The sequence below is a fragment of the Myotis yumanensis genome, unplaced genomic scaffold, assembly GCF_028538775.1.
Source record: "Myotis yumanensis isolate MYYU_CA2020_CCGP unplaced genomic scaffold, mMyoYum1.0.hap1 SCAF_1, whole genome shotgun sequence".
In the NCBI taxonomy this organism is placed as follows: domain Eukaryota; kingdom Metazoa; phylum Chordata; class Mammalia; order Chiroptera; family Vespertilionidae; genus Myotis; species Myotis yumanensis.
In genome coordinates this window covers 82,735,283-82,747,565 of record NW_027223752.1, presented here as the reverse complement: position 1 = coordinate 82,747,565, position 12,283 = coordinate 82,735,283, and the positions used below count along the sequence as shown (strand labels likewise).

Sequence of the window (12,283 nt, the reverse complement as noted above, 5' to 3'; positions counted from 1 at the left end):
CCCCTCCACCCAGTTCCAACCCCACCCTCTGCCCTCACTCCCCACCCACTGTCCTCATCCATAGGTGCACGATTGTTGTCTAATCTCTTCACTCACCCCCACACCCCTTCCTCCCCCCCCCCCCCCCCCGCCAAGAATAGTCAGTCCATTCCCTTTCTATGTCCCTGATTCTATTACAATCACCAGTTCATCAGATTATTTATTCACTTGATTTTTAGATTCACTTGTTGATAGATGTGTATTTGTTGTTCATAATTTGTATCTTTACCTTTTTCTTCTTCTTCCTCTTCTTACAGGATACCTTTCAGCATTTCATATAATACTGGTTTGGTGGTGATGAACTCCTTTAGCTTTTTCTTATCTGTGAAGCTCTTTATCTGGCCTTCACTTCTGAATGATAGCTTTGCTGGATAAAGTAGTCTTGGTTGTAGGTTCTTGGTATTCATCACTTTGAATATTTCTTGTCATTCCCTTCTGGCCTGCAAAGTTTCTGTTGAGAAATCAGCTGACAGTCGTATGGGTACTCCCTTGTAGGTAACTGATTTTCTTTCTCTTGCTGCTTTTAGGATTCTCTCTTTTTCTTTTGCTCTTGGCATTTTAATTATGATGTGTCTTGGTGTGGTCCTCTTTGGATTCCTTTTGTTTGGGGTTCTCTGCGCTTCCTGGACTTGGAAGTCTATTCCTTTCACCAGGTAGGGGAAGTTTTCTGTCATTATATCTTCAAATAGGTTTTCAATATCTTGCTCTCTCTCATCTTCTGGCACCCCTATAATTCGGATGTTGGTACGCTTGAAGCTGTCCCAGAGGCTCCTTACACTATCTTCATATTTTCGGATTCTTTTTTCATTTTGCTTTTCCGGTTGGGTGTTTTTTGCTTCTTCGTATTTCAAATCTTTGACTTGATCCTTGCGACCCTCTGGTCTGCTGTTGGGAGTCTGTATAATATTCTTTATTTCAGTCAGTGTATGCTTAATTTCTAGTTGGTCCTTTATCACAACATCGAGGGTCTCATTAGATTTCTTGAGGATCTCACTACATTTATCGGCGGTCTTACCAGTCTTTTCGAGGGCTTCTAAACAGTTCTTTAAAGACCTTAAAAGTGTGGTTTTGAACTCTATATCCAACAGTTTGCTTTCCTCCAATTCTGTCGTTTGTGTCCTGTTTCTTTGTCTCGGCATTTTTTTATGCTTCGCTGTGTCGATAGAGTGCCTTTCTGTGCTAAGTGTCCCAATTACCTAAGGTAGACACTCTTGGTGCACCCCCTTGTGGGCTTTGTGCACAGTCTTGTTGTGGTTAAGCCTTGATTGTTGTAGTTATCACTGTGAGGAATTGACCTCCAGGTCAATTGGCTGTGAGAATCAGCTGTGTCTGCGGTGGGAGAACTTCTGTGCTGGAGACACCCCTCTGGGGCTAGACTTGCTTCGATGGGGCTTTGGTGCTCACTGAGTCTGCCTCCTGAGTGTGTCTTTTATGGTTCCACGGAGCTTAAAGCTGGATGGTCCCACTCTGACCTCTGGGCTTCCTGGCTCCTGGATCTCTAGGGAGGTGCTAATCTAGCCTTTGCCTGAGGCTATCCAGCAAAAGCCTCCCTGCAGGGCTTGGGCGGGGCGGGTCCCACGGGATCAACAGGGCGGGGTTAGCAATTATGGCTGCTCTCAGTCTTGCCCTCAGAGGCTCTGCTTCTCAGTGTCCCAGTAGTCGCTGCAAGCCCCACGGAGAGAAAGCTGCCCTAGGGTTCTGAGCGATGCCAGACAGTCCCGCTTCTCCCGTATGAGTCTGGGTCCTTAGAGACTCGCCCGGAACTGGAACTCAGAGCCTGAGACTCCCTCCCGATTGAAAACAACCGCGCCCTCAGCCTCCAGCCCGCTCCACATGCACTCCGAACCTTAGTATTTTACTTCAGCACTGCGCCTCCTCTGAGCCTCGGTATGCTTTTCTCTTTCCTCCTAGTTGTAGAACATCCACTCAGCCAGCTTTCCTGTGGTTCTGGATGATGTCCGTTCCGTCTTTTAGTTGTATTTTTGAAGTGGTTGTTCGAGGCAGCAAACTCCCGTGTTTACCTATGCCGCCATCTTGGTTTCTCCTTCACATATTTTTTAAAAATATATTTTTATAGATTTCAGAAAGAGGAAGGGAGAGAGAGAGAAATTGAAGCATCAGTGATAGCAAGAATCATCAATCAGCTGCTTCCTGCACACCCCCCACTGAGGATTGAGCCTGCAACCCGGGCATGTGCCCTTGACCATAATCAAACCTAGAACCCTTCAGTCCGCAGGCCAACACTCTATCCATTAAGCCAAACTGGATAGGGCTTGTTCATATTTTTTATCTTTTTCTTAATCCTCTTCTTAAAAAATATCCTTTAACATTTCATATAATACTGGTTTGATGGTGATGAACTCCTTTTCTTGTCTGTGAAGCTCTTTATTTGACGTTCAATTCTAAATGATAGCTTTGCTGGGTAGAGTAATCTTGATTGTAGGTCCTTGCTGTTTATCACTTGGAATATTTCTTGCCACTCTCTCTGGCCTGCATAGTTTCTGTTGAGAAATCAGCTGACAGTCGTATGGGTACTCCCTTGTAGGTAACTAACTGTTTTTCTCTTGCTGCTTTTAAGATTCTCCCTTTGTCTTTTGCCCTTGGCATTTTAATTATAATGTCTCTTGGTGTGGTCCTCTTTAGGTTCCTCTCGTTTGGGGTTCTCTGTACTTCCTGGACTTATAAGTCTATTTCTTTCACCTGGTAGGGGATGTTTTTTGTCATTATTTCTTCAAATAGGTTTTCAATATCTTGCTCTCTCTCTACTTCTGGCACCCCCATAATGTGAATGTTTGTATGCTTGAAGTTGTCCCAGAGGCTCTTTATACTATCTTCATATTTTTGGATTCTTTTTTCTTTTTGCTCTTCTGGTTGGGTGTTTTTTGCTTCCTCGTATTTCAAATAGTTGATTTGATTGAGACTCCTCTAATATACTGTTGAATCCCTGTATGATATTCTTTATTTCAGTCAATGTATGCTTAATTTCTTGGTCCTTTTCCATTTTTTTTGGAGGTTTCTAGAAGATTTTTTTTTTAGAAGATTCTTGAGTAACCTTATAACTGTGGTTTTGAACTCTATATCCAGTAGTTTACTTTCTTCCATTTATTTCATTTGTAGCATGTTTCTTTGTTTCTGCATTTTGGCTGCTTCCCTGTGTTTGTTTCTATATGCTGGGTAGAGCTGCTATGTCTCCTTGAGTTGGTAGAGTGGCCTTGTGTAGTGGGTGTTCTATAGGGCCCAGTGGTTTAGCCTCCCCAGTCACCTGAGCTGGGAGCTCTATGTGTGCCCCTGTGTGGACTGAGTGCACAGTCTTGTAGTTGAGACTTGATCGCTGTTGATGTCACTGGGAGAAATTGAGCTCCAGGCCAATTGGCTGTGAGGACCAGCTGTAAGTACAGTGGGAGAGCTGCTGTGCAGGAGACACCTTTATGGAGCAGGACTTGCTTCAGTGGGGCTTTAGTGCTCACTGAGTCTTCCCCTTGAGTGTGTCACTTGTGGATAGGTAGAATTGTAATCTGGTATGGTCTGATACTGACCACTGGGTACACTGGCTCTTGGGTCTCCAGGGAGGTGCAAAGTCAGCTACTGCCTGGGGCCACCTAGCAGGAGCTACAGAGAGACCTGCAGATTCCTCCTCTTTGTATAAAGTTTGAAAGTACCTAGATGAGGCCCAGCTATGAAGCAAGGCAGGCTGGTGCTGGTGCCGGGTCTTGGGCCTTTTATTGATAGGTTTGGGGCTCCCTGACCCAGCTACAGCTTGTTTGAGAGATTTTAGCCTGACCAAGGACAGGCCATTCATATGCAAAAGCTGCTGCACACAGGTTGGGTGGTGTTGTAAATTGGGTGAGGTGGGGTCTTAGGGAATCACCAGGGCAGAGCAAACAGAAATGGCTGCCAGTCAGCCCTGTGACTGGGGAGGTCCGAGCATAGGAACAATGATCCATCCCTTTGAGCACTTCTGTCTGGGAGAAAGCTGCCCCTGAATTCCTGCCCCAATGCCAGACAATCTAGTTTCTCCTCCTATGTGTCTGTGTTCCCCAGAGCCTCTCCCTGGTGCTAGAGCCCAGAGGAAGTAGGACCTTGTAAGTTGAGTTTGTGGTGTCGGCTTTTTAAGAGGAACAGCTGGGTCTCTAGCATCCTCTGTGTCACTGACCCCAATCCACACTGGTTTTTACAGCCCATAGTTCTTTTTTAAAAAAAAAAATTTTTTTATTGATTTCAGAGAGGTAGGGAGAGGGAGAGAGAGATAGAAACATCAATGATGAGTGAGAATCATTGATCGGCTGTCTCCTGCACGCCCCCTACTGGGGATCAAGTCTGAAACCCAGGAATGTGCCCTTGACCTGAATCAGAGTCCAACCTGGGACTCTTCAGTCTTCAGGCCAACACTCTATCCACTGAGCCAAACCGGCTAGGGCTGTTGTTTTCAGTCATCCACCCAAGGATATGTTTTTATTGATTTTTAGAGAGAAAGGAAGGGCATAGAGAGAGATAGAAACATCGGGTTGACTATTCACAATTAGGTAAGTGCCCTAACTGGGAAGAGAACCCTCAACATTTTGCACGGGACAATGCTCCAACCAACTGAGCCCCCTGCCAGGGCTGGAGGATGTATTTTTCATTATAACAAATGGTGCAGGCAACTCTTTCAAAAAATATTACAGCAGGTCACATTTCTGTAAGTTTGAAAGTATTACTTTCCTATTATTCTCACCAGCATTGGATATTACTGCCTTCATATTCTTTGATACTCTAAATAAACAAATTATGATTGTTTTCTTTAATTCCCATATCCCAGACTGCAGTGGGGTTGATCATCCTATATTTATTAGCCATGTTTGCCTAGTAACTAATATCGTTTAGGCATTCTCCTTCTGGGTTATGTTTTTCTTATCAATTTGTAGCCTCTCTTCTTGTTTTCTTTTAGATGTTTGCTGTTCAGTTTACAAACATAATCTATGTATTTTCAGATTTATTATCTTTTTCCATTCAAATTTCAAATTTTATATAAAAAATAAAGAAAGTGAAAGGAAGAAAAAGGCCTGGGGCTTTTTCGCAATGGATTTGCCGCCAGAACACAAGTATCATGAAAACCACCATTAACTCAAACCCAAGATGGTAAAGGAAAAGACTCACGTCAACATCTTTGTCATTGGACACGTAGATTCCGGCAAGTCTACCACTACTGGCCATCTGATCTACAAATGTGGTGGGGTCGACAAAAGAACCATCGAGAATTTTGAGAAGGAGGCTGCTGAGATGGGGATGGGCTCCTTCAAGTATGCCTGGGTCTTGGATACACTGAAAGCTGAACGGGAGTGAGGTATCACCATTGACATCTCCCTGTGGAAATTCGAGACCAGCAAGTATTATGTGACCATCACTGATGCCCCAGGGCACAGAGACTTCATAAAAAACATGATTACAGGCACATCTCAGGCTGATTGTGCTGTCCTGATTGTTGCTGCTGGTGTTGGCGAATTTGAAGCAGGCATCTCCAAGAATGGGCAGACCCAAGAGCACGCCCTTCTGGCTTACACACTGGGTGTGAAACAGGTGATCGTTGGTGTTAGCAAAATGGATTCCACTGAGCCACCCTACAGCCAGAAAAGATACGAGGAAATTGTGAAAGAGGTCAGCACCTACATTAAGAAAATTGGCTACAACCCTGACACAGTAGCATTTGTGCCAATTTCCAGTTGGAATGGTGACAACATGCTGGAGCCAAGTGCTAATATGCCTTGGTTCAAGGGATGGAAGGTCACCCGTAAAGATGGCAATGCCAGTGGAACCACACTGCTTGAAGCTCTGGATTGCATCCTGCCACCACCTCGTCCAACTGACAAGCCCCTGCATCTGCCCCTCCAGGATGTCTCCAACATTGGTGGTATTGGTACTGTCCCTGTGGGCCGAGTGGAGACTGGTGTTCTCAAGCCTGGCATGGTGGTCAACTTGGCTCCAGTCAACGTTACAACTGAAAGTCTGTTGAAATGCTCCATGAAGCTTTGAGTGAAGCTCTTCCTGGGGACAATGTGGGCTTCAATGTCAAGACCGTGTCTGTTAAAGATGTTGGCCGTGGCAATGTGGCCGGTGACAGCAAAAATGATCCACCAATGGAAGCAGCTGGCTTCACAGCTCAGGTGATTATCCTGAACCACCCAGGCCAGGTCAGTGCTGGATTGTCATACAGGCCACATTGCTGGTAGATTTGCTGAGCTGAAGGAGATTGATCGTCGTTCTGGGAAAAAGCTGGAAGATGGCCCTAAGTTTTTGAAATCTGGTGATGCTACTATCGTTGATGATTCCTGGCAAGCCCATGTGTGTTGAGAGCTTCTCTGACTACCCTCCTCTGGGCCATTTCGCTGTTCATGACATGAGACAGACAGTTGCTGTCATCAAAGCCGTGGACAAGAAGGCAGCTGGAGATGGCAAAGTCACCAGGTCTGCCCAGAAAGCTAAATGAATATTATTCCCAACACCTGCCACCCCCGTCTTAATCAGTGGTGGAAGAACAGTCTCAGAACTGTGTCTCAGTTGGCCATTTAAGTTTAATAGTAAAGGACTGGTTAATGATTACAATGCATTGCAAAACCTTCAGAAGGAAAGGAGGAAGTTTTGTGGACCATTTGGTTCTTTTGTGTGTGGCACTTTTTAAGTTATTAGTTTTTTAAATCAGTACTTTTTAATGGAAACAACATGACCAAAAATCTGTCACAGAATTTTGAGACCCATTAAAATAACAAAGTTTAATGAGAAACCTGTGTGTTCTTTTGGTCAACACTGTAACTTTCTGTTATACTACTTAGGTAAAAGACTTCAGAGTTGCCCATGACCTATTTCCAGTGTTATATCTGCTGATACTTTACAATTGGATAGTTCTGTTAACATTTTCTTTCTGGGTGGGAACTGTGTGTGTGTGTGTGTGTGTGTGTGTGTGTGCGCGCGCGTTTTTTTTTTCCTACTTAAAGGGAGGAATCACCTGTCTCTTCATGGTAAAAGCTATGGGAAAGGGAGTCTGTTGGTGTAACACTAAATAGGTTAGGACAGGTAAGCGAAGAGTAACTTTGTGTTGTAAGCTAGTTTCTAAAGGCCAAAATCTGTAAAGGCGACGTGTTAACATATAAAATTTTGTAGTTACATCAATATTGAGTAAATTTGTTGGTATGTTGAATTTTGGTTTCCCAGTTTTACTGGAATGTGAATTCACATTTACAAATGCTGAGGTAGTTTAAGAACCTAGAGTGAGGTTTGAATAGTATTGAGCACTGTCTTGCTGCAGCTATTGTATCCAAATTCTAGGAAAAATAAATTGATGCTGGGGGAAAAAAAGAAAGGAAAAGTCCTGGGGTGGGAAGAAAAAGGGTCAGGAAGGCCTTTTTAAGGAGCAGTTTCAGTAAATTTCTGAATATCCTGGGTTGGGATACAGATGTTGATTGGATTAAAAAGAGCTGACTGGAAAAGGAATGCAGACAGCTTTTGAATATCCTTGGCTTGAGAGAAAAGGGGGAAATTGGGGAAGTCATTCAAGACTGCAGCAGTATCCAGGAGGGAGAGAGCTTTTCAAGATGGGGAAACCTCTATGTTTGAAGGGAATGGGGGAGTTGAAGACTCTACCATATGGTTGCCGTGTGCTTTGGAAGAGAATGAGATGTGAGATTGGGGACACCCCTGGGAGGTTTGAGAGACACCTCAGTCATGCCCATTGTTAGAGCCCCTGGTATATTACAAAATTAATACTAAGATGGTTTTGAAAATACTTGGTATATTTTAAATGTTTACATTTAACAAATGAAACTTTTAGCACAGAGCAATAATATAGTGCTCTTCACAGAATATCTGCAGGCATTTTTTAAACTCCAAATTGTAAGAACCTTTGAAGTGTGAAGATGGGATTAAAAGATTCTCCTGGCCCCAGAGTGAGGATGAATTTAGGAGGATGTGTGCAGGTTAAAGCCCCCGCCCCCCCGCCCCCCCCCCCCCCCCCCCCCTTCCCGAGAGGCCTGGGCATGATCTCCAAAGGCCTCAGAGAAGTATCACAACCAGCCGTGGGCAAACTACGGCCCGCGGGCCGGATTCGGCCCGTTTGAAATGAATAAAACTAAAAAAAAAAAAAAGACCGTACCCTTTTATGTAATGATGTTTACTTTGAATTTATATTAGTTCACACAAACACTCCATCCATGCTTTTGTTCCGGCCCTCCGGTCCAGTTTAAGAACCCATTGTGGCCCTCGAGTCAAAAAGTTTGCCCACCCCTGGATGCCCCACCCTTAGGAGAGGAGTTACAGACGCCTGCTTGCCTTGGCTAGAGGGAGTTCTGTCACAGCATCCTGAGGTTCAGGAGTACAGAGCCACCTGGACCCCCACGCAGGAGCCTATGGGGCAGGCACCCTGGAGTGACCAGTGCTGAGGTATCCACAGGGGGGCAGTGTGACAACTCAGAGAGCTCTGAAGTTCCAAAGTGTTTCCCTCACTTCCTCCCGCAGACGCTCTGTCCATACCCGGTCAACTCCCTTGAGGGCCCCCCCTTTAAGGGAGGGATGTCTGGGGGGATACACCGAAAGTGGAAAGGGGGAAGGGATAGGTGGTGGTATCTGCGGTCCTGGGGTGGGAGTGGGGAGGCTGGCTTTGCCTCTGCGTCTTTCTTCAGGCTTGGCTTGCAGTACCATTACCCATCACAAGGGGGAGCTACCACCTTGCAAAACTTGCCCAGCGGTTCTCTGCTGCAGAGAGGGTGCTCCTCCTGCCAGAAAGGGATGGGTTTCTGGGCGCCTTCTCCAGCTTTCCTCCACCCAGAACTTACATGCAGACCAGTAGAGTGGAGGAGAGACTGGGGGATGGAATGGAGCTTACAGGGGTGTAGCAGAGACCCTGCTGCTGGGACAGGCTGAACTTGGTACACTCCAGGGTGCCTGCCCCATAGGCTCCTGGGTGGGGGTCCAGGTGGCTCTGTGCAATCGGAAGAACTGATATTTTCAGAAGAGCTAGGCTAACACAACATAGCACTGACCACTCCCAGCTTAAGGGAAGGCTGGTGGGGAGGCTCAGCACATAAGGAGGAGCCTTATCGGGTCAAAGTAGTGGTGCTGGAGTTATGAATCTCTTTACCTCAAAACATTTTTCTTTTAAAAATATTTTATTTTTTAAAAAGGTTTTTTAAAAATTGATTTTTGGAGAGAGAGGAACAAAGAGGGAGCGAAAGAGAGAAACATCGATGTGAGAGTGGAACATGGATTGGCTGCCTCCTGCACACCCGCCACCAGGGACCACAACTCAGGCATGTGAACCAGCAACCTTTCCGTGTACAGGACGATGCCCAACCAACTGAGCCACACTGGCCAGGGCGTTTTCCTTTAGTTTTTTAACCTTTTAAAGATTGAGGTGAAATATAGCAACATTGCAGAAATAGGGTTTACAGAAATGAAATAAGTTTAACTTACAGCTCAATTGTTTTTTAACTTATGTATTCACTAGTTATTATGCATAATATTATGTGCATATGTATACAATACTTACATATTCACAAGTACCACTGTTTACTTCTTTTTTTTTTTTATTTTTTTATTTTTATTTATTTTTTTTTTTTCGCTTAAAGTATTACAAAGGGTATTACATAAGTGTCCTTTTTCCCCCCCCACCCTTGACAAACCCCTACCCTCCCTTACCCCCCAGTGTCTTATCACTGTTTACTTCTGTATGTCACAGCTCTTATTGGCAATTCAAGTCAGCAAATTTTTATTAGATGAAGGGGCTTCTGTCTGCCTAACACCATCCTACTCTTCTGTAAGTAAGGACAGTCCTAGCCGGTTTGGCTCACTGGATAGAGCATCGGCCTGCGGACTGAAGGGTCCCAGGTTCGATTCAGGTCAAGGGCATATGCTTGGGGTTGCGAGCTTGATCCCCAGGGGAGGGTGTGCAGGAGGCAGCAGATCAATGATTCTCTCTCATCATTGATGTTTCTATCTCTCTCTCCCTCTCCATTCCTCTCTGAAATCAATAAAAATATATTAAAAAAAGAAAGAAAAAGAGAAAAGTAAGGACAGCCCGGCTGGTGTGGCTCAGCAGTTGAGTGTTGACCCAGGAAACAAGAGCTGGTTGATTTCCAGTCAGGGCATATGCCTGGGTTGCAGGCTCAATCCTCAGTGTGGGGGCCACGCAGGAGGTAGCCAATCGATGACTTCTCTCTCATCAATGTTTCTATCTTTGTGTCCCTCTCCGTTCCTCTCTCTAAAGATCAATAAAAATATATTTAAAAAAGAAAAGGAAGGAAGGAAGGACGGTACATGTTTGTCCAGTGGCTGTGATGAGGTCAGTATTACTATAAATTGTAGTCATTCCTTGACAGAAAGATACTGTTAGGGCCTTGAGGGCAATGGCCGGGTGTGTCATCACTTGCAGTGGCCGTATTTTTGGAATCCAAAGTGAGACAAATTGTCATGTCTGAATATACTAACTCACAGAACCTCAGAAGATATTATTGGATCCAGGACTATGGTCAAGGCAGCCACGCTCCTAGCACAGAGCCAGGCACTGAGTGGCTAAGGAGAGCATTTTTGGAAATTGATCCTGCTCTCTGGCCTGGTGCTACATGTCTCTGGAAGCTGTACAAAGGGTGATGTCTTTGACCGCAGGCGGGATCCAAATGAGTTGGAGCCTGTTGCGTGTGTGTGTGTGTGTGTGTGTGTGTGTGTGTGTGTGTGAGAGAGAGAGAGAGAGAGAGAGAGAGAGAGGGGCGGGGGGGGGGGGGGGGGGGGAAGAATCCCTTAGGCCCGTGGTCGGCAAACTGCGGCTCTCGAGCCACATGCAGCTCTTTGGCCCCTTCAGTGTGGCTCTTCCTAAGCCTTAGGAGTACCCTAATTAAGTTAATAACAATGTACCTACCTATATAGTTTAAGTTTAAAAAATTTGGCTCTCAAAAGAAATTTCAGTCGTTGTACTGTTGATATTTGGCTCTGTTGACTAATGAGTTTGCCGACCGCTGTTTTAGGCCTTCAGAGGCACTGGTGTCCCATCACTCTCCCTCTGCATCTGTGCTTTGTGGTCAGCCGGGCCTTGTCTCACCCAGACCCCATGACCCCATCTTGCCCCAGACCAGGGAAGTGCCCCTATCGGGAAATCAAGTGAGTGAGCAGGATGTGACCCATGGTGAGGCAGCTTCCAGATCTGGCCTGATCCCTGAGTCAATAAGCTACTTCAGATACTTAAAAGGAACTCCTTCTGCCAGTTCTCTATAGTGTTGACACCTCTTCTGTCCCCTCTACGGCCCCTCCTTACCCAGGTGTGGGTCTTTAGGGACAGGAAGGTAATTTCCTCCTCTAAGCCCCAGAGGCCCCTTGGAGGAATAAGGGATTGGGGGTGTGGGGTGTGGGGTGAGTTAGCTGGCCTCAGCATGGAAGCAGAAGAAGCTTCTCTCCTACAACGTGGTGACAGCTCTGGTCTGGGGTGCCCCAGCCTGTTGTGGAACCCCTGGGGCCAGGACTGGTGAGGGACAGGGGAGGCCAGAGGGGGTTGGGCCCGACGGGGAAGGCTGGCCTGGAAGGCGCTCAGCCATCGGCCCTGGGCCAGGGTGGAAAGTATGTGTGTGAGCTCATCTGGAAGGTGGCTTCTGGCCAGTCAGTCAGGCCTGCCTCCCTTTCAGGCCTCCTCTGCCAGCCTCCTTGCAGGCTGCCTCTAGGTCTCCCCCTTTTCTCTGGGTCTCCCCTGTCTCTGACTGAGGGAGGAATGCAGAAACCCCCAGGCTGGGTGTGCAGGAATTGATCTTCTAAAGAGGTGAATTCAGATTTGGGGGCAGATAAGAAGGGGGAATAGGGACTTCAGGACAATGGAGCATCCTTGACTGGGGTTTTCTTGGGGTTTGGGGGAATGGGAACTGCCCCTGAAGGCCTCCCTCTCCCTCCTAAGTCCTTGCCATAGCCATTTAGCACCCCCATCCCTCCCCTACCTGCTGCCATTGTCCTACTTAGAGCCTTTGGCTTCTGCGTCCTGCTGCCTCCTTTCTTCCCCCACTAATGCCCGTTCCTGCCCCCAAGAAGGGAGGTGACTGCTCTGCTGGCAAAGTGGATTCGTGAGGAAGAGCCCTTCCCCCCCCCCATCCCCCAATCCCCATGCTGATGTGATGCACCCCAGGGCCCAGTGGGCAAGCACATGATCCCCTACCATGTAGATACCTGGCTAAATGGGGTCCATACAGGAAGGGACACTCAAGAGACATGGTCAGAACCTGCCTGTACAGGGAAAAAATCAGAC

The 12,283-nt window shown here is 46.4% G+C and overlaps 1 pseudogene; it reads left to right on the top strand.

Annotated features, from left to right (window-relative positions):
• The first annotated feature begins 4,663 nt into the window (after positions 1–4,663).
• Positions 4,664–6,890, top strand: LOC139003966 (elongation factor 1-alpha 1 pseudogene; annotated as a pseudogene).
• Positions 6,891–12,283: the final 5,393 nt, after the last annotated feature.